The following is a 21,227-nucleotide window of genomic DNA, read 5'->3' as shown; positions in this document are numbered from 1 at the left end:
CGATCCCAGTTAACTTCACAAATTAGGATTCACAAGCCCATTTTACAGGCGAAGAATCTGTGAGATTCAAGGAGTTGCCTGCACAGTTAGCAAGGAGCTGGCCTGGGACTCAACCCACATCTGACACCAGCACCCTTTTCTTTGCACCTTGCTGTGCATGCACCCCCCAGCCACCTCAGCCCTATGGTTCTGTCGATGCTGGAGTGGGGACACTTGAAAGCTTATCCAAGTGCCTCATGGCTGACCTTCTTAACATCCTATTTGAGTTTGGGCTTGCAGAACCCCTTGGCATTCGTGGGAGGCACAGATTGGAAGCCATTTTTAAGGTGATGGACCCAAGGCCCAGAGAAGCGCTTCATGTTGCTCACCGTCACACAGCTGATGAGTGGCGGAGATCCTGCCTAGGCCTTCTGACTCCACATCTCGTGCTAAGAACCGGTCACTGGATCTGGCAAGAAGGAAGTCAATGGGGGAAGCAACCTGGGGGGGTGGAAGATGTCCAGGAGTCAGGCTGAAGGGGCTTAAAGCCTAGGAACCAACAGAGAGGACAAGTGTGGGTTATTTGGGCTCTGTAGGAAAAAAGAAAATGGAGTGGGGCGGGGTGAATAAAAGAGGTAAAGAAAAGATCAAGGTAGCCAGAGGAGGCAGAGGAAGAGTCAAGCGGAGTTCCTTTAAGGTGAGTTCATGACCTTGAGAAGTGATGATACTGTGGAGAGAGCGGTGTGCGAATTGAGGGGGAAATAGGATGCACCTGGGACCAGTTCCTCTGGCATGGGATTAGCCACTGGCAAATAACACTTTGCTTGGGGTCCCAGCAGAGCAGGTGCAGCCCCTAAATACACATTTAAAAGGTTGCTTGTGTTTTTTTTAATGTTTTTTGTATTTGTTTAATTAAGACTAATTTTTTTAGAGCAGACTGGGGTTCAATCCCTGGGTCGAGAAGATTCCCCTGGAGGAGGGCATGGCAACCCATTCCAGTATTCTTGCCTGGAGAATCCCATGGACTGAGGAGCCTGGCGGGCTACAGTCCCTTGAGTTGCAAAGAGTGGACATGACTGAGTGACCGGGCACAAGCAACTTCAGGTTCACAGGAACCTTGAAGGGGAAGTACAGACATTTTACTGTATACCCCTACCCTTACAGCCTCCCCTGTTGTCAACATCCACTACTGGAGGGGTATCTTTGTTACAATCAATGAAACTTCATTGACACATCACTGTCACCCAAAGTCCATAGCTTCCGGCTCACTCTTGGTGGTGCTCATGCTATGGGTCTGGTCAAAGAGGCAATGACATGCATCCATCATTATGCTATCAGACAGAGTGGTTTCACTACCCTAAAAATCCTCTGCGCTCCACTTATTCATCCCTTCCTGCCACAAAGATTGTTTCTGATATTTGAAGAAAAAAACCAACCTTAAAGTAGCCAGCATGGGAAAAGGCAGATCTTCGGTGGATTTCCTTATATAGTCATTTAGGCTTTAGTGTTGTTTTTCTTTGGATGACATGGGGGAGGGGAGCCATACTCTTAGTGTTCACAGCCTCGAAAGGTCTAAATCTGGTGCTGTTCACAATGTGTGCGTGTGGGGTGGGGGGCGGGGCGGCTAGCTCTCAGGAAACCCCCGTTTAAACATTCAATGGTCACTAAGCTGTCCTGGCCAGATACATGCAGAACCCTGGGGAACAGCACAGGAGAGCAAAACCCAGACAGCACACAGGGCAACTGGCAGCCTCTTTGGCCCCTCTTGGCTGGGCACACTTTCTCATGCGTCTTTTAGTTCCCCGGTTCTCAAAGTAGTCATGGGACCAGCAGCATCAGCACCATCTGGGAACTGGTTAGAAATGCAGACCCTCACCTGCCACCCCCTACCCCCAGGACTATTGAATCAGCACCTCTGGGCGGGGCCCAGCAATTTCTGTTTTAACAAATCTGCCAAGCGAGTCCAAGGTGTGCTCACGTTTGAGACCTCGGCTTTACTTGAGCTTCACCCGAAGTGGGAAGGGGACGGGCTTCTCTGGTGGCTCAGTGGTAAAGGATCTGTCTGCCAACGCAGGAGACGTGGGTTCGATCCCTGATCTGGGAAGATCCCACACACTTTTGAGCAACTAAGCCCGTGATCCACAATTACTGAGCCTATGCTCTAGAGCCCAGGAACTGCAACCACTGAAGCCTGAGTGCTCAGCAACAAGAGAAGCCTCCTCAATGAGAAGCGCGTGCACCCCAACTGGAGCAGACCCGTTGGCCACAGCTACAGAAAACCCACACAGCAGGGAAGACCCAGCACAGCCAAGTGTATCAAGGGCGAGAGGGAGAGCTTTTGACCCTATTTGCAGATGAGGAAACTGAGGCTCAGAGAGATGAAGCTGCTTGCCCAAGGTCACACCCAAATTAGGTAGGAATCTAGCCCTTTATGACTGCAAAACTGATAATCCTCACCCCAGTATGACAACTAGGATCAATGTTCAAATGTTTAACAACCACCACCACTACCACCCCGCACCAGTCAGAAGTGATTGCAGCCAAGGAACTCCAGAAGGCCCCACAGAGAGTGGGTGTGCGTGTGTGACCATTCTAAACCTTTTCATTCCTGGATCTGTAGGCCTTGGGGTCTGGGAGGAGAGGGCTAAGGGCTCTGGGGCACTTAAAGGAGTCCATGTAACATCTGTTACCAACAGGTAGGGAAATATTTCAATATTTTAACAACAGGTGCTTACCTGCTGAACCTCAGCCCTAACTACAATCCCCTTCCTAGAAGAAGAGGCTCCTTCTTTACCACCAGGGCAGAGGGCCTGGAGCTAAATTTGGCCCGGAAGAGAACACAGGTATAACTAATGTCTCCTGAGAATATCCATTCAGCAGTGCTTCTTAAATTTGGCTGCACAGTGGAGTCTCTCGGGATTTTCTTTTGAACAGCGATGCTTGGGTTTTATCTCCAGAGATTCTGATTTAATTGGTCTGGGATGCGGCCTGGGCACTGGGATTTTTTTTTTTAAAGCCCCCCAAGATTTTCATATGCAGCTAGGAATTAGAGCAACCCCTACAGAGCCCCTGAAACCTGTAAGAGACTCCAGATTAAGAGCCTGTAATTTGCATCAGTATTTCTCAAGGCTGAGGACTTAAAAAAAAAAAAAAAAAAAAAAAAGAACAGATTCTCAAGAGACTCTGATTCAGTAATCAGTGGGGCCCGGAATTGGATGTTAGCAAGCTCCCCAGGTTTCTAAACCAGTGACCCCCGCAGGCTGTGGTAACTGAGAGAGGCTCAGAGATTCCACCCCTCCCCACCCTCGGCCCACCCCCATCATCGTTGAAGCAATGGAGAACATTTTGCCAGGAAGTATCCAGAACCGATTTCCGCAGCTCTTCCTTCCCCTGTGCTGCGGAGACGTTGCTTCAAAGCACACGCTCTGAAACGGAGCCCGAGACGCCCTCCCGGGAGAGCCGTTTTCTGGCTGCTCCGCTGCAGGGCCCTGGGCCGGCTGAGTGCCTTCCAATTCCATTAATCCAGGGATTTAGAAACACCCTCATTTAGATGCGATCTGCATATATTTGCATATCGAACTCCAGTGCCGCACCCCCTTCCCCCTGCCCCACCCTCCCGTGGCATGTTAGGGTAAAATAAAACTAATGTATTCACAGAGCCCGCTGAGATGTGTTCGAGCCTCACGCAGCGCTGGGACTTGGTTACGCCTGAAGCCCTGGCGCTGGAATGGCCCCGGCTCGGCGCGGATGCAGCGGGAAGGCCGGCGGAGAGCAAGCGTTGGAAGCCTCCTGAGATCTGAACCACAGCCTAGCCCCTGAGGAGAGGCTACTCGGCATATCTCCAGCGGGAAAAGACGCGGAGCCCAGTAGACAGGGCGAGAGCGCTCCGCTTTCCAGAGGGTTGGTGAGACTCCTTCCTGGCTTCAGAAGGGACCTGGCTTGGAGACCACCACCAAGGCCCTTCCAGCTCCAACCACACGCTCCATGAAAAGCCTGCCATGTGACAACTGGTGCAGTGGAAGGGGCTGGAATCTGACAGCTCTGGACTTGAATTGGGTGTACATGACCTTTCCCTCCCTGAGCTTCAGTTTCCACATCTTTAGAATGGGAGTAGTAAGCTCAGTAGTAAAGAATCTGCCTTCCAGCAAACCTAATCCAGTATCCTGCTCTAGCATTCCTCTATGGAGACAGGAGATTTAGGGATTAGAAAAAAAGAATCTGCCTTCCAACGCAGGAGAAGCGAGTTGGATCATTAGGTTGGGAAGATCCCCTGGAGAAGGGAATGGCTACTCACTCCAGTGTTCTTGCCTGGAGAATCCCATGGACAGAAGAGCCTGGTGGGCTACAGTCCACGGGGTCTCAGAGAGTCAGGATGACTTAGCGACTAAACAACAATGAGCTCATTACGTGATGATGGGAGTCATGTCTATTTGATTACCCAGTAATGGACAGTCTTTCTTAGGCCCCATCTGAGGCTGAGCAGGAATCTGCTGAGTGCAAGTGCCATTGCTGGCCCAGCAGCCCTGAGAGTTCTCCATGGCTATCCCTGCCCACAGCGGACCAGCTCCCCTTACCTCCAGCTCACTTTCCTAGTCTGGCCTCCCATTACCGCTGGGAGGCTCCAGAAACCTTTTCGATGCCTTTCGTTTTTGCTTACGTTAGCCTGAACCAGTTTTGATTGTTCACAACCAAGGGCCCCAGTTGAACAAGGACCATTGTCTTCCTTCGCTTCAACCTCCCGAGCATCTTCGACTGCAAGCACCACCCGCCTCATTTCCAGGAGCCTCTTCTAGTGCAACGTGGTCCAAATCCACTTCTCTGCAGCCCTGCTCCTCCCTGTGGGCTCCCCTTCCTGCTTCTGTCCGCAGCACTCTCTCCTCCCTGAGCCTCCCAATTTCTAAACCATCTGCGTGTAATCCTGGGGTGCTCTCCCACGCCCATGCCATCCAAACAGTTGACAACCTGTGTAATCCTCTTAAATCCATTCCCTCTGTATCAGTCTGCGGGGGCTGCCAAAACAAAGTATCACAGACTGGGGGGCTTAAACAACAGAGATTTATTTTCTCACAGTCCCGGAGGCTGGAAGTTCAAGATCAAGGTGTCGACAGGGTTGTTTTTTTTCTGACCCCCTAGATGGCCGTCTTCTCCCTGGGTCTTCATATAGTCTTCCCTCTGTGCATCCGTGTGTCCTAATTTCTTCTTACAAGGGCACCGGTTATATTGGATTCGTATCTGCCCTAATGACCTCAATTTAACTTAATCACCTCTCTAAAGACCCTCTCTCCAAACACAGTCACAATTGAGGTGCTGTGGGTAAGAACTTGAAGATGCGAATGGGGGTAGGGTGCACAGTTCAGCTGGTGACAGACTGCTCATTGCGGCCACGCCCCACCTGGTAGTACAGTTGCTCAGCTCTCTTGTACCAGCGCTGACACTCCAGATTCTTCTGGTGGATCAGCTCTCCCTGACCTCGATCAGAAAGCTTCCATAGCTCCCTAGGGTCTCAGGAATAAAGACTGAACTCAGCCTGGCAGCTAGTCCCCTTCGGAACCCGGCTGCAGCTAGCCCTCTTCAGAACCCAGCTGCAGTCTGCTCCTACAGTCATCAAGGCCAGGAAAATACAGCACTTGTCGTCTTGTCGTTTAGTCTCTAAGTCACGTCCAACTCCGTGACCGCGTGGACAGTGGCCCACCAGACTCCTCTGTCCATGGGATTTCCCAGGCAAGAATACTGGAGTGGGTTGCCATTTCTTTCTTCAAGAGATCTTCCCGATCCAGGGATCGAACCCACCTCTTCTGCTAGGCAGGCAGATTCTTTACCACTGAGCCACCTTGGAAGCCCCAGTTGTTGTCTAGCATCATGCATTCAAAGTATAATTCATGGACCTACAGCATCTGCATCACCTGGGAGCTTGTCAGAAATGCAGACTCTCAGGCTGGGGCCCCAGACCTGCTGAGTCAGAATCTGCATCACCTACGTGGACCCCAGGCCATCTGTATTCACACTGAAGCTTGATAGCTTACAGACACCAAAGGTGTAGGGAGAGGGCCTCATAGGAGTGGGGGCTGTGCTCACCTTGTTGGGTCAGAAACTTGACTTTGTCCTGACAGAACCATCCGACTCACAGGAATCTGGGGTGCACAGCAGATGACAATTCCGAACACACAAATGAACTTGAGGCTGCAAGGCCATTAAGAACGCCTAACTCACAAGTATAAACAAAGGAAACGGTTGCCGGAGATGGCTCCCTGATGGGAAAGGCAAGGTTCTCATCTCTCATTTCCATTTGGCAAACATTTATGGAGGCCCTGCTGAGTGCCAGGCTGGGTGCTGGGAGTTGTGCAGATGGAATGAAAGAGGACATGAGCTTTGTTCTGAAGGAGCTCATGAACAAGGACAGAGACAGGCCACAAAGACCTGCGTTCAATAATTCAATAACCAGAGTACACGCCAAGGGCACCCGCCCACCACTGTATTGCTCTAGCCCTCCAAACTCATCCTCTGGCTTCTGGGCATTTGTGCTTTCCACCCACCCCCCACCTCAAACCCCTCCCACGTCTCCTGTCTCTACCCTCCCCCTATGCTAGCCAACTCTTATTCATCGTTTAGATTTCAGCTGAGATGTCATTTCTTCCAGAAAAAAGTGCTGCTGACCACCCAGACCCGAAGGGGGGCTCTTCCATGCTCCCATGATTCCTCTCAACTCACCACTTCCCTTATTGTGGCATTTTTCATAATTCAGAGTGAATTTCCTGTTTATTCATCTATCTCTCCCCCACAGGCTGAGATCATTATGGGGGCAGGACCCTTATCTGCTGTGTTCACTATATTCACAGGTATTTCTTAAACATTAAAAAAAAAATAGTAATAGTGGTCGGCTTTTTGCTGAGTTCAGGTACTGTCCTAAATATTTCTATGAATGAATTCATTTAATCCTATGACTGTACAATATGGTGAGTACTATTATTTTTCCCATTTCACAGAGGAAGAAATAGAGACACAGAAAACTTAGGTAGCTTTTCTAAGATATCACAGCTATTAGGTGGCAGAGTAGGGATTCAAAGCCAGGCAGTCTGGGTCCAGAGTGTGCACATTGGAAAACGGTGTGATTAACTGTATGGGAGAGAGGACAGAGGTCAGGGAAGTCTTCAGAGGGAACAACACCCAAGCTGGGTTTTGAGGAGTGAATAGGAGTTTGCCATGTGAAAATGGAGCAAGGTTTTGCAGCTTTGACAACCTCCAGTTTGGGCCCACCTGTCAGAGTGGCAGCATTAGTGGAAGGCAATTAAGAACTCTCTAGATACTGTCCAAGGAAGCTTAGACAGTGTGTGTGCCTTACACGGCATCCAGTTTCAGCCTGAGTCACCAAGGGTGGGCGAGGCAAGTTGCACAAACCCTGAGGCTCCAGTTCTTCAGTCCCTGTGTGGGTGAGATGTACACACCCCTCCCCTTTTACCCCCAGATTCAAGGCTCACTTCCCAAGCCGCACCCTCATGCTTTGCAGAGACTGTATCGTCATCTCAGAGGAAAGGTCCTGGCAAGCACACCTTCCGGCAGGTGCAGCCCCAGAGCAGACAGCCAAAGCAGAGTTTCCCTAAAACCCCGCTCAAGCTGTCCTGAGTCTGACCTTACAAACTCTGGGAGCCTCTTCTGGCTCAGGGGTTCCCCAACTTTTAAAGCTCCCAAACCCTTTCAAGGAACTGATTTCAAGGACACCGCAGCCTAACCAAAGGTTGAGAGGAAGTGCTGGGCAGTTCCCTATCTTTGCTGACCCTGACCTTGACCCCAAGAGGAGTCCTGAGCTCTCATCTTAGCCCAACCACCTCTTTTTTACTGCTGAGAAAACTGAGGCCTGGAGGAGGGAAGAGATTTGCCAAGAATACAGAGCAAGTCAGGGCCAGCACCTGGACAGGAAGTATGGTCTCCTGAGCTGAGCCAGCCCTTTCTCAATAAACAGCATTATCTCTCCTGTCCATCCTATTCTGGTCTCTCAGATGAAATCTGGAAGCCACTACCACCCCAAACTCTACCCCCTGCTTTCATTCATCCCATTCATCCATTCATTCCAAAAACTATTTAACTAGTCACTGAGCCAAGCCAGGCCCCTGACCTCAGGAAGAGGCAAGTGGGTGTGTGAGACAAACATGTCCCCAGACTTTTATCATCCGTTCTGACAAAACCAATCTTCCCTGATGGTTCAACTGGTAAAGAGTCTGCCTGCCATGCGGGAGACCCAGGTTCAGTCCTTGGGTTGGGAAGATCCCCTGCAGAAGGAAATGGCAACCCACTCCAGTATTCTTGCCTGGAGAATTCCAGGAACAAAGGAGCCTGGTGGGTTACAGTCCCTGGGGTCACAAAGAGCTGGACACAACTGAGTGACTAACACTTTCACTTTCTGACAAAACCACATCAGAGACTGTTCAAGCCTTATTCTCAGGCCTAGCACATAGTAGGTCCTCAATAAATATGCATGGAGCACTGAGGAAGGAATGACATGAGGATGCTGGGCCAGCAAGATGGGAAAGCCACCTTAGACCTCAGGGCCCCTTCCTCTCCCCTCCTCCCATCATTCAGCACCTCCGTGGGGGTGGACAAGAGAACTCAGACCCACACTTTGCTTGAGCTTTGTGCTCTAGTTGGTCTAGACCCAAGCCATCCAAACTGATGGCCGTAGGGCTCGTGTGGCTGTTTTAACTAAAATTAAATAAGATTTGAAAATCCATTGCCTGGTTTCATTAGCCACATTTCTAATGCTCAAAAGCCACATGTGGCTGTTTGCAATCATACTGAACAGCACAAACCATAGATCATCACCACAAATGTCCTCTGGACTGTGCTGCTGGCCAAGAGCAGGGACTCCCAGGACCAGTACTTTTCCCAAAGTGTTTGGGAATTGACATAAGATTGCCAACTCTCCGTCTTGCCAGAAAATTACAAAAGCAATAACAATGATTTTAAAAACAGAACACGAGCGCTAAGAGTGATGTGAGATTCTCGATTGGATTCTCAGTTTTAAAAAAGCCCACATTCAATGGACTTCCCTGGCGGTCTAGTGGTTGGGGCTCTGTGCTCCCAATGCAGGGGGCCCAGATTCGATCCTGGCTGGAGGAACTAGATCCTGCATGCTGCGACTAAGAGTTTGCAGGCCACAACCGAAGATCCTGTGTACTACGATGAAGATCGAAGACCCAGTGCAGCCAAATAAGCAAAAATAAAATAAAAATCCACATTAAGGGATATGCGTGGGAAAACTGGAAAAATTTGAAAATAGATTACATATTGGATAGTTGTATGTAGGAGACTGGGCTTCCCTGGTGTCTCAGATGGTAAAGAATCTGCCTGCAATGCAGGAGACAGGTTTGATCCCTGGGTCAGGAAGAACCTCTGGAGAATGAGATGGCAACTCACTCCAGTATTCTTGCCTGGAGAATTCCATGGACACAGGAGCTTGGTGGGCTGCAGTCCACGGGGTCCCAAAGAGTCGGATATGACTGAGCAACTAACACTTCACTTCACTTCGGGTAGGAGACTGCCCTTGTTTTTTGGAGATTAGGGAGTGGAGGATTTAAGGATAAACTATGATGGCATCTGCAACTAACTTCCTTGTGGCTCAGAAAAAATGTTATTATATAAATATGTATGTATATATTTATAGAGAGAGAGTATGCGCAAGAGAGAGACAAAGGGAAAGCAAGTGTGTTGATGTGTTAACAGTTCAACGTGTGAATCTAGCTGAAGCTTAGAGGATTGTTCGATGTACTATCCCTGTAACTTTTCTGAAAGTTTGAGAATTTTTCAAAATAAAAAGTTGAGGGGAAAATAAGTCATGATGGCGGTTTACCTCCCTGCCAGGCAGAGACGATGGGTGTTGGGGGGCTGTGCTGATGTTCTAGTTCTTGATATGGGATGTTGGTTACATGATGGTAGAGTGGGTTGCCTTATTCCTCATCCCTCTCCATCACTCCCACCCCCTGCCAAAGAGATACATCCTCCCGGCACCTGTGGGGTTTCCCTGATAGCCCAGACAGTAAAGAATCCTCCTGCAATGCAGGAGACCCCAGTTCGATTCCCGGGTCGGGAAGATCCCCTAGAGAAGGAATAGACTGCCCACTCCAGTATCCTGGCCTCTGTAAATGCAACCTTATTTGGAAAGGTCTTTCCAGGTTAACTAAATGAGGGAGTTAGAAATGAGATCATTCTGGATCAGAGCGGGTGCTAAATCCAACGACTGTTGTCCTTGTGAGAGAAAAGCAGAGGGAAATTTGGGAACCAGAGACCCAGGTAAGAAGGCCACGTGAAGCTAGAGGCGGAGGGATCAGAGCAACGCTGCCACAGCTGATAACTCTCGGAACCACCAGAAGCTGGAAGAGGCGAAAGGAAGGATTCTCCCCTGGAGCCCTCAGAGCTAAGCCCGCCTGGGAACACCTTGATCTCAGACTTCCAGCCTCCAGAACTGAGAAAATGAATTTCTGTTGTTTTAAGCCACTAGGTTTGGGGTCATTTGTTACTGCAGCCCTAAGACACACACAGAGGTGTGTTTTACTTACAGAGAACTCATCAAGCTGCACGCTTAAGATTTGTGTGCGCTTCTCTATGTACGTTAAACTCCTTTAAAAGGCACTTAAAAATAAAGAAACCAGGATGACTCTCTACCGTGCCCCTGCAGTGGAAGTGCAGAGGCCGAACCACCGGGCCGCCAGGGAATTCCCTTGGCATTCGTTTGTTTGAAAAATGTTAAAGAAACAGTTTCATAAAGACAATCTCAGAATAGAAGATGGGCCCATCAAATAACATTTAACTTAATGACCCTTCATTTCACTGGGAATCTGAAAATATATCTCACGGTAGATAAGCCCCAACTGCAGATGGGTTGTACCCGAATCACCCAGGGAGCTTTGAAAGACAGCATCCCAGACAGAGAGGTCACCGGGATGGGAGAGGGAGGCCAGAAATAGAGCTGACAACATGTGGGAATGTAGTATCTGCTAAAGGTGACATTTCAAATTAGTGGAGGAAGACAGATTATTCAGTATGGTGTTGGTTCAACTGGCTAGCCATTTGGAAAAAAAATAAAGCTGTATCTCTACCTCCTTCCAATCACCAAAATAAATTCCAGATGGATAAAAATTTTAATTAAGAAAAACACACTCTAAAAGGGCTACAAGAGAATGTGAGACATTTTCTTTTTATAATCTTGAGGTAGGAATTGCCTTTAACAAACATTTGCTGAATACTTATTCTCTCACTTTGTGCTTGGTGCTAGAGATGGGGACCGGGGAGACCCCTGCTCTCAGGGAACTCACACTAAAGGGGGTGGTTCAAACCAGTGGTTTCCAGGTCCTCAGATTTCACTAACCATTCACAGTAAGTTTTAAATTGTTTGCTGTTTAATAATCTTCTAGTGGGGAAAGCATTTATTTCTATGCATGAGAGAAAATCACAAAGTTATTACAGAAAAAACTAATAAATTTTGGGAATTCCCTGGTGGTCCAGTGGTTAGGACTCTGCCTTTCCACTACAGGGGGCAAGGATTTGATCCCTGTTTGGGGAACTAAGGGTCCTGCAAGCCATACGGTATGGTCACACACACACAAAAGAATTAATGGATTTTAATACAGAAAAATAAATAGCCAAAACTCAAAATGGTCCTAATGGGCGGGGAGAATAGAGCTAGACTGCTCAATGAATATGAGGTTTTCTTTTGAGGTGATAAAAAAATGTTTTGAAACTAGATAGATATGGTGGTTGCACAATGTTATGAATGTATGAAATGCTACTGAATTGTAAATTTTAAAATGATTCATTTTATGTGAATTTTACTTCCATAAAGATAAATAAGAATATAATTTTTAAAGTCAACTAAAAAAAAAAAAAACCCAAATCCTTGAATGGGAAAAATTTGCAACACAAAGGGGAGACATGTTTTGCCTTTATATAAAAATAGTGTTAATTTATGTAGTAAGGCTCTTAGACCCAGCAAGTCCAGTCTTGGTCCCCAGGCTTTAGAGGAGGGGTCTCCTTCTGACCCTTCTCTGTCTGTGCTTCTTTCCATGGGGTAAGGAGTTCAAGGGAATTTGCACTCCTGGGGCCTGTGAGCCTCTTCGAGGTCGCATTCAGGGTACTGGGGACCCTAGAACTACCAGCCCCACAGCAATGAGCCTGCCTCCAGCGCCCTTGCGGGACTCTTTCCAAGGTCCAGCCTCCTGACGGTGGGCCATCTACCTAGGCGGGTACCCCCAGGCCAGTGTGACCAAGAACCGGCTGTTGGTGAGGGATGGGGTAGGGAGTAAATGGAGCTGAACCGGAGCCAGCGTGCCCACACACGCAAGAGGAGGTGAGGTGGGGGTTAGTATTCTTGCCTTGAATTCTCCCATGTCCCTCGTGAAACTGTGCCTTTGGCAACTTCCTTTGCCACTCAACATTACGTTTTTGAGCGTTATCTGTGTTAATATCTATAGCTCCAGTTTATTGATTTTCACTCTGACACAGTATTTCTTTGAAGTTTTAAAAGTTTCAGACCCCTGGCCCTTAATGGAGGAGATTCTGACGGAGGAGAGCTGCTTCTGACGGAGGAGAGCTGCTTCACGAGCTAAAGCATCTTTCAGAAGCTCTGGGCGTCGCCACTTGGCAGTCCGGTTTGGGGACCAAGGGGAGGCAAGCCACTCTTGGCATGTCCCTGGCTTTGCACAGGCTAACACTGTCACTTGCTGCTGCCCTCTCTTGTGGTCCCCAAGGTCAGCCTGGACCGGCTGCTGCACAAGCCACCAGCCCAAGGGCCTGGTTTTGGGCTGGGAGCCGTGAGGGAGGCAGCGGGCGCCCCCTGCTGGAAACAAACGAAAGCTGAGACAATCTGTTCCCCATTCCTCCACGCCCCTCGCCCCTTCCCCAGCCTAACCCCCCAACCTCTAGCGCTCATTTAAGGCCAGCGCCGCTGGGATACAAATAACAGCCATCTCTCTGCTTTCCAAAACGTTCACACATAAAACAGACATTCTAATAGCTCCCTTTCGTGGAGCCTTTATTAGCGATAAAGCAATGCCTTTGAGAATCTGTGGGGCTCAAATCCTGGTTTATCCTCTGATCTCTGTGTGACCTCTGTCAAGTCATTGGAGCTCTGAAAAGCTCTGAGATTCCTTATGAATAAAATGGGACAGGAATGTCACCTACCTCATAGGATTGCTTTGAGGATTAAAGTGGTGCCTGACAGGCAGCAAGGACTCCTTACTGTTAGATGCCAGACCCAAGGTTTCTCACGGAGACACAGAGCTTACTTGTATCAGCAGCTGCTCTGTGTTCTTTCCGTTGATTATATCCTTTAATCATCACAACTCCATGCGGTGAGTCACTTATATTCACCTCCACTTTACAGAGGAGGAAACTGAGGCATGGAGAAATCAAGCAACTTGCCTGAAGGCTCACAGCTTGCTGTTGGTGGAGTGTTATTTGAACACAGGCAGCTGTAGTCTACAACTGGGGGCGGGGCGAGTTTCCCAGGTGGTGCTAGTGGTAAAGAACCCACCTACGATGCAGGAGACATAAGAGGTGCAGGTTCGATCCCTGGGTTGGGAAGAGTCCCCTGGAGGAGGACATGGCAACCCCACTCCAGTATTCTTTCCTGGAGAGTCCCATGGACAAAGGAGCCTGAAGGGTTACAGTCCGATGGGGTTGCAAAGAGTTGGACATGACTGAAGTGACTTAGCACACATGCATGGCAATCTGGGGAGGCATGTACTATGCCCATTATACAGCTGGGGACACTGAGGCTCAGGGAGTGAAGCGACTTGCCGCATGTCACACAGCTGGCCTGGGCTTCCCCGGTCCTGTCTCTTTGCATTGTCTTATGTGGCTCCGGGGCATCCCAGTGGGTGTAGTGACCCTGTGTGCCAAATGAGGATGCTGAACTAAGACAGCTGAGTGCCTCGCTCAAGGTCACAGAGTCAGTTAGTAGTGAGCTTTTTCTGTTGGGGGCTGGGACTCAAGGGTATTCTATTTAGGGGCCTAGCACCTCTGCGGCTCCCTGCTGCAGCCCCTGAACAGCTCTTGTCTTTATAAGCACAGCTCTTCTTCCCAGGCACCTGAGTTTAGCACCACTCGCTTCCAGGCCAGCCTCAGCCCAGCTGTCAAAGTTGTGCTCTTAAGCTGTCACTCAGCCTGAGCCTGGCCTCAGTGTTGGCTCCTGGGGCTTCCTGTAGGGCTAGAGGGTCAGATTCCATCCCCTTGCCCTCTGGGAAGCAGCTGGTACCGTAGAAGGAACAGGAGTTTGGAGCCAGATAGTCCAGGGTTCTAATCCAGCTGTGCCCCTTCCTTTCTGCATGACCTTGGGTAAGTTTCATCACCTCCCTGCATTCCTATTTCATCACCTCTAAAATGGGGTAACTATCAGTGCTTTGCAGACTCCTGTGAGGATGAAATGCAATAATGTGTGTACAGCATCTGGTACACAGTAGATGCTCAAGAAATATTAGATTCCTTTGCTCCAGACCTTTGTCCCCTGCTGTTTATGTTCCCACCTTCTCTTCCAAGATGTCTCTGAGCCAGGGTTGGGCTGGTGTAGAAGCCACATCCTTTGTGTTTCCTGGGGTGCTGGCTCACAGACAGAATAACATCACCATATGTAACTCAGCCACTGTTCAGTGGTCCATCAGAGATGGACTGAGCACCTACTATGTGGTGTGCCGGTGGTGAAGAACCCGCTGCCAATGCAGGAGTCATAAGAAACTCGGGGTCAGGGTTCGATCCCTGGGTCAGGAAGATCCCCCGGAGAATACTGGCAGCCCACTCCAGTATTCTTGCCTGGAGAATCCCATGGACAGAGGAGTCTCTAGTCGCTGAGTTGGACATAACTGAAGCAACTTAACACACACATGTGCCAGGAACTGTTCTTTAAAAAAAAAAAAAACTCTATTGATTTATTCGGTTGTATTGGGTCTTAGTTGAGGAACATGGGATCTTCATTGCCTCATGCAAGGATCTTTCATTGTGGTGCAAGGGCTTACCCCACAGCAGGTGGGATCTTAGTTCCCTGACCAGGGATTGAACCTGTGTACCCTGCATTGCAAGACAGAGTCTTTTTGTTTGTTTGTTTTTTAAAGACAGAGTCTTAACCACTGGACTGCCAGGGAAGGGTCCCAGAAACTGTTCTTAGGAATGGGGCAGCAGTGGTTCACAAGAGCCCAGTTTGAAGTGTATCACTGAGAACTTAGCTAGTCAGTGTTCAGCCCCTGGGCTACGGGCCAACCCTGATGCACTACGCCCGCTTCCTGAGCACTCGCACTCTTTCGCACTCACGGCTTCATGTAATCCTCAAAGATTCCACCTGAAGTATGAATATCATCTCTAACTTAGACATGAGGGAACAGAGATGTGGAAAGTTAAGTAACATAAAGAGGAGCGGGGGACATACATTGCCATATGTGAAGCAGATACCCGGTGGGATTGGCTGCATGATACAGGGAGCCCAACCCGTGCTCTGTGACAACCTAGAGGGCTGGGATGGGCTGGGAAGTGGGAGGGGGTTCAAGAGGGAGAGGACATATGTATACCTACGGCTGACTCATGTTGATGTACAGCAGAAACCAACACAATATTGTAAAGCAATTATCCCCCAATTAAAAATGAATTAATTAAAAAAAAAAAAAAAGAGGAGACGGGGGCTGACTGTAGACAGTCTGATCCCAGAGCCTGAGCTTCACTGGGCTGCCATAAAGTCTACCTCTTACTCCTTCCTCCAAGGTTCTAATGTTGTTCCCATTTTACAGATGAGGAAATTGAGACTCAGAGGGAATGAATGCTGTCCAAGGTCATAGAACATATAAATGTAGGTTCTAGGATATTTGGAGCCTAGGTTTGCCCTGACTCCAGATCCCACTTCACCCCTACAGAGAGCTGACTCGTTTGATAATCATTTTCTTCCCAATACAGAAAGAAATCAGACTCAGGTCAGCCTTGAGAGGCTCAGTCTATTGAGGAGGCCAGTGGGTAACTGACCACTTCACACTGCAGTATATGTTATGACAGTGACACTTGGAGTGTGCTAGGAGAACTGACACTAGGGTGATAGTAACTACAGAGGAGGAGTCCTGAAAGGCTTCCTGGAGGTGGTGATACTTAAGCTGGAAGTGGAAAGATGAAGAACGGAGGAGAATCATTTGGAGTTGTTGGGAGGGAGGGAGGTTGTCTGACAACACATACATCATGGCCTCCTCCTAGGTATGGGACTATTGAGTCCAATTTTTCTGTTTATTTCAAATTCATTCTCTGCCCTTCTCCTGTTCCACTTCATATGGTAAACCATGTTTCCTGGTCTCACTTGCTAATTAGCTTCTGGCTCCGTTCAGCCAAAGGGAAACTTTGGCAAGAGATCAGAGAATAAAGTGAAAGTGAAAGTGAAGTCGTGTCCGACTCTTTTCGACCCCATGGACCGTAACCTACCAGGCTCTTCTGTCCATGGGATTCTCCAGGCAAGAGTACTGGAGTGGGTTGCCATTTCCTTCTCCAGGGGATCTTCCTGCCCCAGCGATCGAACCCGGGTCTCTTGCATTGCAGGCAGATGCTTTACCGTCTGAGCCACAAGATTAAGGGAAAAGCTAGAGTTTCTAACCCCATCTCTCTCAGCCTCGAGGGAAGGGAGGGGATGACTTTAGTAGCCAGAGTCTCTCCTCCACATTTGCAGAACCTGCTGGAAAGGCCTGTGGTCCCAGCTCTTCTCTGGGTGGCCCTCAGTTCCTGGTCTAGGTGGTGCCAGCTCCTGTCTTTATAATGCTGGCCCTCAGGGAGGGCATGGCCTTCCTCTGTTGCTAATCTCAGGTTTTCAATTTCCCTTAGTCACTCCTTCAGCCCTTCTAACAATTTTGTTTCTAATCCTCCAAATTAGAGTCCCTCTTTTTAAAAATATTAGAATGTATTTATTTGACTGCACCAGGTCTCTTTTTAAAAATTTTATCTCTGGCTGTGCTGGTTCTTTGTTGCTGTGCGGGCTTTCCTCTAGCTGCAGCGAGCAATGGCTCCTCTGTAGCTGCAGTGCGCGGGCTTCTCATCGTGGTGGCTTCTCTCACTGCAGAACATGGGCTCTAGGGCACGCAGGCTTCAGTAGTCGTGCTACGTGGGCTCAGGAGATTTGGCTCCCGGGTTGCAGAGCACAGGCTCCATAGTTGTGGCTCACGGGTTTAGTTGCTCTCAAGTATGTAGGACCTTCCCAGGTCAGAGATCGAACCCATGTCTCCTGCATTGGCAGGTGGATTCTCTGCCACTGAGCCACCAGGGAAGGGCTGCACCGGCTCTTAACTGGGTTCTTTTTGGTTGTCCTATGTGAACGCTTAGTTGCGGCATGTGGGACCTAGTTTAGTTCCCCAGTCATGGATTGAACCTAGCCTCCCTGCATTGGGAGCGTGGAGTCCCAGCCACTGGATCACCAAGAAGTCCCAGATTCCCTCTTTAGAATTGTCTGGCTCCCGTCTTGTTTTCCTAGCCAGACTTCTGATATCCTGTCTCCTTGTCCATAAAATGGAGGTTCATTCGATCATTTCACAAATAAGTATCTAGTAGATTCCTTGTACAGAGAAGGCAATGGCACCCCACTGCAGTACTCTTGCCTGGAAAATCCCATGGGCGGAGGAGCCTGGTAGGCTACAGTCCATGGGGTCGCTAAGAGTCGGACACGACTGAGCGGCTTCACTTTCACTTTTCACTTTCATGCATTGGAGAGGGAAATGGCAACCCACTCCAGTGTTCTTGCCTGGAGAATCCCAGGGATGGGGGAGCCTGGTGAGCTGCCGTCTGCGCGGTCGCACAGAGTCGGACACGACTGAAGTGACTTAGCAGCAGCAGCAGATTCCGTGTAACTACAAAACTGTGCTAAGTGTTGGGAAGCTCACAGGAAACAAGGCAGATTAAAAGACATGAAAACCCAGGCACTGCCTACCCCTCATGTCTCTGTACTGATCAGATGAGCTGTGTGCATAAACGCACCTGCTGCCTGGGTCTCAGGAATTGCCAGCCTCAGGTAAACACTATCTGGACTAGAGCCTGTTTTCTAAGTGTTCGGGGCCTGGGGCCTTTTCCCACTTCCTCCTCCCCCACTCTAATCCTGACAGAGAAAGATTTAGGACAAGGAAAATGAATTCTTAATCTACACCATGGGGAGTCAATTTAAGGGACTTATTATCCCGAGTGGTGGTACGGTTTTAAGCTATAAATAGATCTTTCAAGAACAGGTTTCACTAAACCCATAGACAGCAATGACACAGAGAGAGAAGGCAGAGAGGTGCCCCAGAGCACTCCCCTGCTGACCGCCTGCCCATAGCTGTGCTGCCCTCCTGGGGCACCCAGCACAGTGGCAGGAACCCTGGACTGGGCTGGGAGTCAGGAGACCAGGCTTTGAACCCCAGCTCTACTGACCATCAAGTGCATGACCTTGGACCAGTCGTTTGACTGCTCCCAAGCCTCAGTGTCCTCCTCTGCAACCTGGGAAAGCTGAGAGTACTGAGGATCTCTGGATGTGATGATTACAGGTTTAATGCATATGAAGCACTTGGTATTAGGTAAGTGCTCAGTAAACATTTGCTAATATGATTGTTATTTGCTGCAGGAGGTCTGGCCTAGAATCCCAGCTCTCTCCATTAGACCAGGAAACGTACCGTGTGATTGATCCTGAGCAAGTTATTTGCTCTCTGGGCTTCAGTTTTTTCCTCTGTAAAACAGGAAAATAGTAACTACACTGCCTGGCTCAAGAAAAGAGAGTTCAAGGATCGTTTAAGAACCAGGTAGGGAATTCCCTGGTGGTCCAATGGTTAGGACTGCATGCTTCCACTGCAGGGTGCCTGGGTTAGACCCCAAAAGCAGTGCTGCCCAAAAAAAGTACAGAGGTTAGAGCCGGATTGCCTGATTCTCAATCCCAGTTCCACCCTTACTTCTATTCCTTTATTGTCCTGTGCCTGTTTCCTCATATCTGAAATGGAAATAACGATGGCAACTACTTCATAGAGTAGTTGTGACGATTAAATAAATACAGGTAAAGTGCTTAATACAATCACTGGCATTGAGTTTCTCAAGCCGTACTTCATCAGTTCAGTTCAGTTCAGTCACTCAGTCGTGTCCGACTCTTTCACACTCCATGAACTGCAGCATGCCAGGCCTCCCTGTCCTTCACCATCTCCTAGAGCTTGCTCAAACTCATGCTCATTAAGTCAGTGATGCCATCCAACCATCTCGCATCCTCTGTCGTCCCCTTCTCCACCTGCCTTCAATCTTTCCCAGAATCAGGGTCTTTTCCAATGAGTCAGTTCTTCTCATCAGGCGACCAAAGTATTGGAGCTTCAGCTTCAGCATCCAGTCCTTCCAATGAATATTCAGGGTTGATTTCCTTTAGGACTGACTGGTTTGATCTCCTTGCAGTCCAATGGACTCTCAAAGAGTCTTCTCCAACACCACAGTTCAAAAGCATCAATTTTTCGGTGCTCAGCCTTCTTTATGGTCCAACTCTCACATCCATACATGACTACTAGAAAAACCATCACTTTGACTATATGGACCTTTGTTGGCAAAGTAATGTCTCTGCTTTTAAATACGCTGTCTAGGTTTGTCATAGCTTTGCCATACCTCATATAATACCTAAATTGCTTGGGGCTTGGGAATCAGAAAGACCTGCACCCATATGCCAGTGCTGTCCTCTAGGCTGTATGACCTCGGACAAGTCACTTTCCCTCTCTGAGCTTCAGCTTCCTCCTCTCTACAATGGAAGACTAGAGCGACCCCAGCTTCTTTAAGGTACTGTGATGCAGCAAAGCACACATGCAATGCCTGGCTTGAGTCAGATGCACAAGGAAAGTGCTTTCCCTCTTCTTTTCCTCTTGGCTCCTCTCCTCAGCATTTTTCTCAATGGTCTACTTGAATGTCCTGACCCAGAGCCCCACCACTGCTTCTAGAAATAGTCCCATCAAAGCTGAGGCCATAACTACACACTGCATGTTCTGGTGAGAACAATTCTTGATTGGTAAGTCACAAAACCAGACTGGCTTCTTTGTGTTTGCAATGGAAGAATTCTGATATGTTGTTTCAAGGAGTCTGTTAGGAAAATTAAAATGGAGGAAGTCTTGTTCAGGCTTCAGAAGTTAGAGAGCAGGCCTCTGACCTGCTTCTGACCTGCCTGGACCCTGCTCGGATTCCATGCCTGCCTGCAAGCACAGCAGGTCAGGCGGGACTTTAGATAAAAAAGGAGTGAGTCTGTCAATTGAGCCCCTGGAGGTCTGGACAATCACCCTGGGGTCTAACAAAATCCTATGACTCACAAGGTGAAACAAACAGCATTGTAAAAAAGGTTAAAATAAAACCAGAGTCGCATTTTTCTATGCAAATGGATGATGCTATCAGTTTGCAGCCTGGGATTATAAGGGGGAACCCCTGAAACTTCAGTTTGAAATCTCTCCTGGTGGTGGACGCACCACCCAAGACCTTTTTCCAGCTGGGACTCCAGACTGCTATTAATGAGGACTTGCCAGCACTACGTCTGGATGTTGGTTGGCCCCATTTGGTGATGAACGAGCTGTGGCTCTATTGTTTCTATTTCTTTTAATGACTGGATACTGAAATTAAGTCAAATAGTCTTTTATAAAATATTGATATTACTTATTGTGTGTGACAAGTAGTTTCTTTTGTTAGTGAATACTTTGAACCTAAAAGGATAGTAAAACTTTTGGCAAAACAGAGTCATGACCTAGGGCCATGAGCTTTCCCTCTCTGGTCTCCAGCTCCATGACGAAGCTCGCTCTTTCTGTGTCGTGACATTCTGCAATCTTGTGATCTGGTGGCAAAGGCCAAGGTTAGGATGAAGACTTCGTCCAGCTGGGGATGAGAATGGACGGTGTCCTCCTGAGTCCTCCAACATCCTTGAGGGAGGTGACTTGTTTGGAGGCAAGATACATCCTACTCACATGGGATGGGGTGGGGGTGGGGGGTTAGAGGCAGCTCTGCATGGCTGAGGAATCAGGTTGGAAAACTGCCTAGTGGGTACAAAACCAACCTGCTGTCATGCCCGTGTTTACCCAGCTCTCCAAGGCTGCTCTGGGAGCCTGGTCCTGCTGAATGGGGATGAGGGGGAATGAGGGGGCATAGCCAATCCAGAGACCTCATGCTCTATTCCCCTTAACAAAACCTACTCCTAGGAAAGAACCAGGGAAACACCCTCATACTCGGGTAAAACAGATCATAACAGCTCCAAGCACTCAGTCTTTTTAAACTTTTTGCACGAGTTT

Source organism: Capra hircus, chromosome 13, assembly GCF_001704415.2.
Source record: "Capra hircus breed San Clemente chromosome 13, ASM170441v1, whole genome shotgun sequence".
In the NCBI taxonomy this organism is placed as follows: Eukaryota; Metazoa; Chordata; class Mammalia; order Artiodactyla; family Bovidae; genus Capra; species Capra hircus.
This window is presented reverse-complemented; position numbering follows the sequence as displayed.